Source organism: Bufo bufo, chromosome 6, assembly GCF_905171765.1.
Source record: "Bufo bufo chromosome 6, aBufBuf1.1, whole genome shotgun sequence".
Taxonomy (NCBI): Eukaryota; Metazoa; Chordata; class Amphibia; order Anura; family Bufonidae; genus Bufo; species Bufo bufo.
This window is the reverse complement of record NC_053394.1, coordinates 409,993,936-410,002,277: the sequence shown is the minus strand read 5'-3', so window position 1 is coordinate 410,002,277 and position 8,342 is coordinate 409,993,936. Positions and strand designations below refer to the sequence as shown.

At 40.4% G+C, this 8,342-nt stretch overlaps 1 non-coding gene and 1 pseudogene across 1 annotated transcript; both read left to right on the top strand.

The window, feature by feature from the left end:
* Positions 1-401: 401 nt before the first annotated feature.
* LOC121006352 lies at positions 402-594 on the top strand. Its single transcript, XR_005780209.1, has one exon. It is a non-coding gene; the product is annotated as a U2 spliceosomal RNA (small nuclear RNA).
* A 962-nt stretch (positions 595-1,556) lies between these two features.
* On the top strand, positions 1,557-1,647 carry LOC121006586 (annotated as a pseudogene).
* Positions 1,648-8,342: the final 6,695 nt, after the last annotated feature.

The window sequence follows — 8,342 nt, the reverse complement described above, 5'->3', positions numbered from 1 at the left end:
GGGTAAGAGAGAAGCGAGAGTGTTGTGGTTCATTGTGAACTGTGTGAAAGTATTATGGGATGTTAGGAACATTTTAGTGTTTAAAAAGAGTGAGATTGAAGTGAGTGAATGCTTGGGCATGATCCACGGTAGATTATTTCTTTATGTGCTTTATGATCGTGCAAAAATGGGTACAACAGATGCGGAAGGCATTTGGAAGTACAAAAAGTGGAGATTTTGGCTGTAATAACTAAATTTAGTTTTTCCTTGTTTTTCTCAGGAGACAAGAAATCTGTTAATTGTTTTGTATTATGTTGGGTACTAATTGTATGTCAGGAAGTTTTGATGTTTATTGTACTTGTGTGACGATGTATGCGTCAGAGATTTTTGTTATGTCGAGTATATGACATTGTTTGTGTTGAATATCTTTGTTATTTTTTCAAATAAAAAAAAATAAAAAAATCTGTTCTTATCAGTTTAATATCTGATACGTCCCCTATCTGGGGACCATATATTAAATGGATTTTTCGAACAGGGAGATGGAAAAAGAGCTTGCTCTGTCCACTCCACGCATTGACCTGGTATTGCAGTACCTCCAGGACCGGTGCACCCCTTCTAATCCAGTATGAAAAACAGAATGAAATTGATTGCAAGCATCCTTCCAGCAAGCAAGTGGAGTCTGCACTTCAGCTTCTCCTCTGTCTGCCCAGTCAGTGCTGTGCTGCTTCCTGCATACCTGCATCTAGTCTGTCAATCTCCTAATTGCATCAGCTGTTGGTTTGTTCCAGCACCAAGCAACCCAGCCAGACAGTCTCTTCACACCCTAAATCAAATTAAGACTGATGGGTTAATTGGCTTATCACCTAAATGAAGTGTTTGGACCGCCACGCACATTACCTTGGGTTTGATTTGGGCCTGTTGTGCACACCTGTGATGCTGAGTTGTCCCTGGGAATTGACCCTTTTGTAGCAAGTTGGCTGGATGTAACCATTTTTCCTTGCTTCATTAAATGAGTAAAGTTTGCCTGTGTCTCCCTCTTGTGGATCTATCATTTGAACTGGATTACTTGGAGGCTAAAAAGTAGTCCAGCACTTCCTATGTATCTGCAGCAGCAGCTGGGCCTACCTTGTCTGGACAATGGACGGAACACTGCACGTGTCACAGGAGGCTTGTCAGGTCAGAGGTAAAGTAAGGTCAGGTCAGTGGATGACATCACAAGGGCCCTGACGGAACACTCAACAATGGTGCCCTGACATCACAATCAACAATGAATACCCCTTCTTTTTTTTTTCACTACTCCTCATATCATGTTTTCTGCTTGGCGTGATTTGGCACTAGGAATTGCGTGCGAAGAAAAGGTGTGACCAAAAGTGGCGGGTGGGCGGAGCTATGCAGATAGCGAACACGAAGAGGAGCATGCTGGTGATTTCTGAGCGTAGGACTCACGCACGTTTTCCCTGGTTTGTGAGAGAAAGAAGCCTCCCGGACTGTGTCTGGGTCTGGGGCCTGTAGTCTATTGCCTTCAGAAGTGCTCTGCATTGGGGACCATCAGCCTGTACTGCGAACCCTTTCAGGTTATCGCTTCTCGGCCTTTTGGCTAAGATCAAGTGTAGTATCTTTTATGCTGCACTTGGTCAGACATCAGAAGGTAGGTTTCGGGTACCCTCTCTCTCGGCCTGGCGGGATCGTTCAGGTTTATAGCCTGGACTTTACCCCCCTGCTGCTATTGGGAGAGAGGCTTAGTCCCGGGAGCGTCGGGTTGCGATCCCCCGTTACCCCTAGAAGTCTCAGGACGGCTAGGGGAGCATACGTATCTTTATTCATAGATACCAACGCCAAGCAACACCATGGCTGATGACCCAGGAGGAGGAGGAGACGGAGTCGGAGGAGGAACTTGAGGAGCCGGAGGAATTGGAGATGACGGATTTATTTTGGTGGAGAAGAAAAAGAAGGGTGGAAGGAGAGGAGAAGCTCCAAGGAAGAATTCCAAAGGCGAAGGAACCCAAAGAAGAGAGGAAGCTAAGAAAGATGAATCTCGAGGTGGAACCGAAAATTTGAGAGAAAATGTGCCTAGAAAAGAAAAAGATGATGAGCACCAGGTCCCGGAGTATGCTAAAATTAAAGATACCGTTTGTTTTTGTATGTCACAGAGGGTAAAAAGAAAGGTATAATCTTCTTTATTTAGTAGAGGAAGTCCTGTATGGCGTGTTTGGAGTACAGAAGCACGAGATTTTAGCCATACAGGACTAGCCAAAGAGACGTGTGTATGACGTCACTTTTACCCAAAACAGTATTTTAAAAAGTTTTTTAGCTAAGATTCCACAAAGTATGAATGATGCAAGGGTACAAGGTCTTAATATCTATGAGCACGAAATTGATGAATCTCTAACTGTTGTCATAAAAATGTATTCACCCTTTGCAGATCTTAACACCATTACCGCGTTTATAACCACAAATTTTAAAAAAATTATTACAGTGAGGAAAATTTTGAATACTGCCGGGATGTGGCTACGGGGGGTGTGGCCATTTTATTCAAAGGGGACGTTTTAATAGATCATATTAATGAGATTTTACCAGGGAGAATTTTATTAGTTTAAGTTTTTATTGATGGTATTAGATGCCAGTTTTTATGGTTTTACTGATAAAAAAGAAAGGGCTGAAATGCTGGAGATTTTACCCCTTTTTATAAATGATTCAGAAGCATTGATTTTAGCAGGAGATTTTAATTGTATTTTAAGAGGTGAACGCCGGTTCTCTAACGCAGTAGGCAGAAACTATGACAGATCCTCCTCTCTGCTAAAAAATATTGTCATAGATTTCAAGCTCACTGACGTTTTAAAAAAAAGTGCAATAGTCATTTATCTGAAGAGGCCGGCGTTACTTGGGGTAACGCAACTTGTAAGTCTAGAATCGATTTTATCTTCTGCTCTTATCAAGTACTGACTTTTAATTGTAAACTTTTAACAAATATTTTTTCAGACCATAAGTTATTATCTTTTAAGGTGCAGCTTGGTGGCAATTACAAAAAGAAAAAGACATGGAAGCTAAATGTCTCTCTTTTAAATAACCCCAAAGTTTGATCAGATTTTATTGTGTTTTACAAGCGCTGCAGACGGGTAAGGAACCCCAGAAGACCCTTTTTATTAATAGGGGGAAAAGTAAGGCCCAAGAAAAAAAGAAATTTTATGATGATTTAAATACCCGTCTGCAGACACAGTACAAGCTTTGCAATCTGGGTATTGATAGGAAAAAATAAATTTCACATACAAAAAAAGAAATTTCGCAGTGCCTGGAGCAGAAGGGCAAGGAAATTATCTTTCGTTCAAAAGTGAAGCATCTCGAAGAAAATGAAACCTGCTCCAGGTACTTTTTAAAAAAAATACAGGATAAGCGTACCCAGATTGAGGAGCTTGGGGGGGAAAAAAATATAAAAGGTATTTTAAAGAAAGTGCATGAGTTTTATTCTGACTTATTTAATGAGAAAAAAATAGACAAGCATTTTATGAAAGACTCACTGAAGGGGATTGAGAATGTTTTAGATCCTAACTCTCAAAGATTTTTATTACAGGAGATTACCGAACAAGAAGTTTTAGAAACAATTAAGAGTTTTAAGAAGGAGAAAGTGCCTGGCCCCGATGGTATACCCATTGAGTTTTATATTATCTTTTATGACATTTTAAAAGAGGATTTATTTGCTCTTTTTTAAAGAAGTTTTTAGGTCCAAGACTCTCCCGGGTTCCTGGAAGAAAGTTGAGGTTTCCCTATTATATAAAAAAGGTGATAATTCCGACATAAGAAATTGGAGACCTATCACCCTATCACCCTATTATGCTGCGACTATAATATTATGGCAAAATTGTGCGCAAACAGACTTAAAAAAATAATTCACAAGATCATCCACCAAAATCAAGTCTGTGGGGTGCCCAGGAGAAGTATCTGGGACAATATTAATGATACGAATGAAAGAAAAGGAAAAGTTGCTATTTTATCTTTAGATTTTGAGAAGGCGTTTGACCGTGTATCGTATTTTTATCTTTTTCAGGTTTTAAAGAAAATTGGTATACCAGAGGGGTTTATACAATCTTTGAGAGCTTTTTATAACCAGTGTACAAGAAAGATTTTAGTCAATGGTTTTAAGACTCAGGATGTCATTTTAAAATCTGGTGTGAAACAGGGGTGTCCCTTGTCCCCACTACTTTTTATTTGCGCCTTGGAGCCTCTTTTAATTATGATAAGAAAAGATAAGCGGATACGTAGAGTCCCTCTGCAGGGCGGGGGTGGACTAGAGGCAAAAGTAGTGGGGTACATGGATGATGTTGCGGTGATTTGTAGGGACACCCCTGCAATTCAAAAAACTACAAAGCAAGTAGAATATTTTTGTTATGCCACCGGTTTTAAAATTAATTTTAACAAAAGTAATATTTTAAATGTCGGAGAGATGGTTTTAAATGATATTGACATTCCTGAGTCTGAGTCAATAAAAATTTTAGGAATCACCTTCAGTGAGTCTAATGACGGCCTCAGGAATTGGGATACAGTTACAGAAAAGGTAAATAAATTATGCATGTGGAATCTAAGGAAGCTGACGATGGAGGGGAAGGTTTTAATCATAAAAATTATAATTTTACCGATTTTACTGTATCTTAGCATGGTGTTCCCTCCATCCGACCGTATTTAAATTTTTTTTTATAAAGCTTGTTTTAATTTCTTCTGGGGTTCCAAGATGGACAAGTTGCGGAGAAATACGGTAATGCTTCCTAAATGTAAAGGCGGAAAAGACTTTCCTGATCTTAAAACCTTTCTTTTAATAAAATATTTTAGCTCCTGTTTTAATGCTCTTTTTAAAGATAATTATTGGTCGTTTTTTATTCGTTATAATACTGGTTATTTTATAAGGAAGAATGGTTGGTTTCAAACGGTTTTAAATTCTCCTTATTCTTTTAACCTGTCAAGTTTTTACAAGATTTTAGAGAAAATAACGAATACTTTTAACTTAGGCCAAAAGAGGGTTGAAGTTTTAAAGAATAGTAGAGCGATTTTAAAAGAAATTAATGATATAAAGATTTTTAAATTTTAATGAAAATAAATGTAAACAAATTTATAAGGATATTAATGCAAACTATCTTTTTAACACACAGAAGGACCTGGCCTGGAGCTGCATACACGAGTGTCTTCCGTGCCGGGCATTCCAGCACCGAAGAGGACTGACAAGCACCGCGGAGTGTCCCAGGGGAGCATGCAGAGAGGAGGAGGACATTTTTCATTTATTTTGGTATTGTTACTTTGCTAAAAAAATATGGATAAAAATGCTCCCCTTGATGAAATAAATAGCAGGACTGAAAGTGCTAACTATGGACGGTGTTTTTTATGGGTGTCTGGAGTGCCCTTCAAGAATCAAAAAGACTATGGCATGGAAGATCACAAACTTTGTTAAAGTGGCTCTATGGTCAGCCCGGTACATTTTATGTTTTGTTTTTTTTGTAAATTCTTTATTTTTCATTTTTGTATAATCATATAACAAAGAAGCATTAGTATGTCATATAAATGAAAATCATTATGATGTTAATATCCAAAGTCATATAATAGTAACATTGCAAGATAATCATGCACATACATGGGTATATAACATTTGTCATATCAGTTTAGCATCTTTTAGTAGCTAAGGAGATGCAGAAGAGCACAAAAAATTATTTTTCATAGATCATCTACAACGCTCTCTAGACTGATCATGTAAGTGTCGCGACATTATAAGTGAATACAATGCAAAGAAAGAAGAGGGAGAAACTAGAGTTTAAGAATGGAAGTAGAAAGGAGAGGAATAATTAGAGGAGGAGAAGGAGTAGGGGAGGGGGGTGCACAGATATCTACGTCTCAAGTTTAAGGGTTGTTGCTACTTTTTAGTTAGGATTCATCTACGCCAGAGACCTCCAAGGGCTCCATATCTTGATGAATTTGTCGTGAGTCCTGTCAATCCAGCTAGACATTTCTTCAAATCTGCAAATTTGTGTCATCTTCGCTTTCATTTCTTGTATAGTAGGGGGGTTGACATCTAGCCAATGCAAAGGAATTAATGTTTTAGCCGCAGCTATGATACGTGAGATCAGGTTCTTTTTTGAAGGAGAGTATTGAGGGGTTGGAAGCGCAAGTGCCACCATCTCTAATGTTAATCTAAAGTCAGGAGTTGTAAGTTTTTGAATCAACGCTTCTATTTCCTTCCAATAGGGCTTAATCTGAGAGCAATCCCACCAGATATGTGATAAGGAGCCCACGCCAATTCCGCATCTCCAGCATTCCCTCGTAGATGCTAGACCTCTCTTGTAGAGAAAGTCCGGGGTTTTATACCACCTTGTCAGGAGTTTATAGTGATTCTCCTGTAGACGGATGCAGCGGGAGAAGCCATGTGAACTTCTCAGTATTTGCTTTACTTCAGTATCAGTCATAATCCTATCGAACTCTTTTTCCCCACTCTCTGATGTACACAGGCTTCAAAGATTCACCCTCGCCTCCCACCACTGTGTAGAGTTTCGACACTTTTTTAGCAGCAATGAGTGGCGACAAGATTAATTTCTCAAAATCAGTTAAGGGCCTCTGGAGAAGATACTTCACTTTCAACTCCCCACACACAGCTCTAATATGAGGCTTTGCAAGGAAAAACCCTGGAGATTCTGTGATCGAGCTTGGAAGTGCCTCTAAGATGGAGGTCTCTATATTTGGGGTGATTTCCCCAAGCTTTACCGATGTTAGGGAGTTCCACAAATGTGGTTTGTCTAAAGTATCACGGTTTAGGAGATCTGGTAGTAGGCTCGCTGGCAGCAGAGGGGATGGGTCAGGGGCTAATGTTTTCCTCATTTCTCTCCATACCTCTCCTAGGCCACGCATCAATGGGTCTATGATCATGTCACTATGTATGCATCTGTCAGGAAGCCATAAGTGTTTCTGGAAGTGCCTTCCTATGCTGTGACGGCAGATGGCTTGGACATCTGGACGTCTTTTTGGATCTACCATTTGAAGCCACCTATTAAGTTGTATTGCTCTGTAATATCTAGATATGTCCGGTAGACCTAGTCCTCCCTTCTCTTTACCTCTAATTAAGGTTTCATGAGATATTGTAACGGGGTTCCGAAGGTGCACTCGGTCCCCCATTACCCGCAGACCTGTTGCTTAGCTTTGGGAATGAGGATCTGTGTTTGACCTCATTCCCAGGGCGGCGTTACTAGCTGGGTGGCTCCCTGCTCCTAAGTCTGGTCTGTCGGTCATGTGACTGGCCACGTCACATGACCCTCACTCCCCACTATAAATACAGGCAGCCTGCTGGCCACAGGTTGCCTGTTAATTTAGGTTCCACCTGTGATTTGGTCTTTCCTGGCGTACTTACCTCCTGCTGAATTCCTGATGATCCTCTGCTTGCTCCTTGTGTACTTTGCTGTTCTCCTGGTATTTATGACCCCGGCTTCTCCTGACAATTCTCTGCTTGCTCCCTTTGTACTTTGTAGCTTTCCTGGTATTGACTCGGTCCGTTCACGTCCTGTTGTTTGTCTGTCTGTCATCCCTGCACTTATTCCAAGTTAGGGATTGCCGTCCAGTTGTCCCCTGTCATTAGGACTCGCGAGGCAAGTAGGCAGGGTAAGGGTGGAGCGCAGTGGTCACTTCCCTTCCCCCTGTGTGTGTGTGTACGCGACCGTTACAGATATCCTGGGTTTCCTGCTATTCCACAGGAACCTAGAGAACATACTCTTCACGCTCTTGAAAAAAGATTTAGGGAGCCATATTGGGACTAATTGCATAACATATAGAACCTTTGGCATTACATAGGCCTTCAGAATGTTTTTACGTCCCATCCAAGACAGATAGGGAAGATTATATGTTTGTAATAGGCGTTGTAGATCTCCTAAAAAGGGGGTGTAGTTGTGCTGGTATAACTCATTAGTATCCCTAGAAATTGAGATTCCTAGGTATTTAATAGGCCCTTTAGCCCAATGAAATGGAAATCGGGCTCGTAAGGGGGCAACTTTGGGTTCCGGTAGGGAAATATTCAGTATCTCTGATTTGGTATGGTTGACTTTGAAGTCCGATAAAGAACTATACTCGTCTATGTTCTTTACTAATGGATCTAGTCCCTTCTCCGGATCCACAACCAAGAACAATAAGTCATCTGCAAACGCAGTACATTTTAGTTCCTTTTCGCCATACTGAACCCCTGATATTTTTGGGGACTGCCTAACTAGTTGTAATAACGTCTCTACTACTAAAATAAAAAGTGAGGGGGACAGGGGGCATCCCTGTCTGGTTCCATTGGTTATATTGAAAGATGGTGATAGCGTACCATTAACTTTCAGTCTGGCATATGGGTTTTGGTAAAGAGT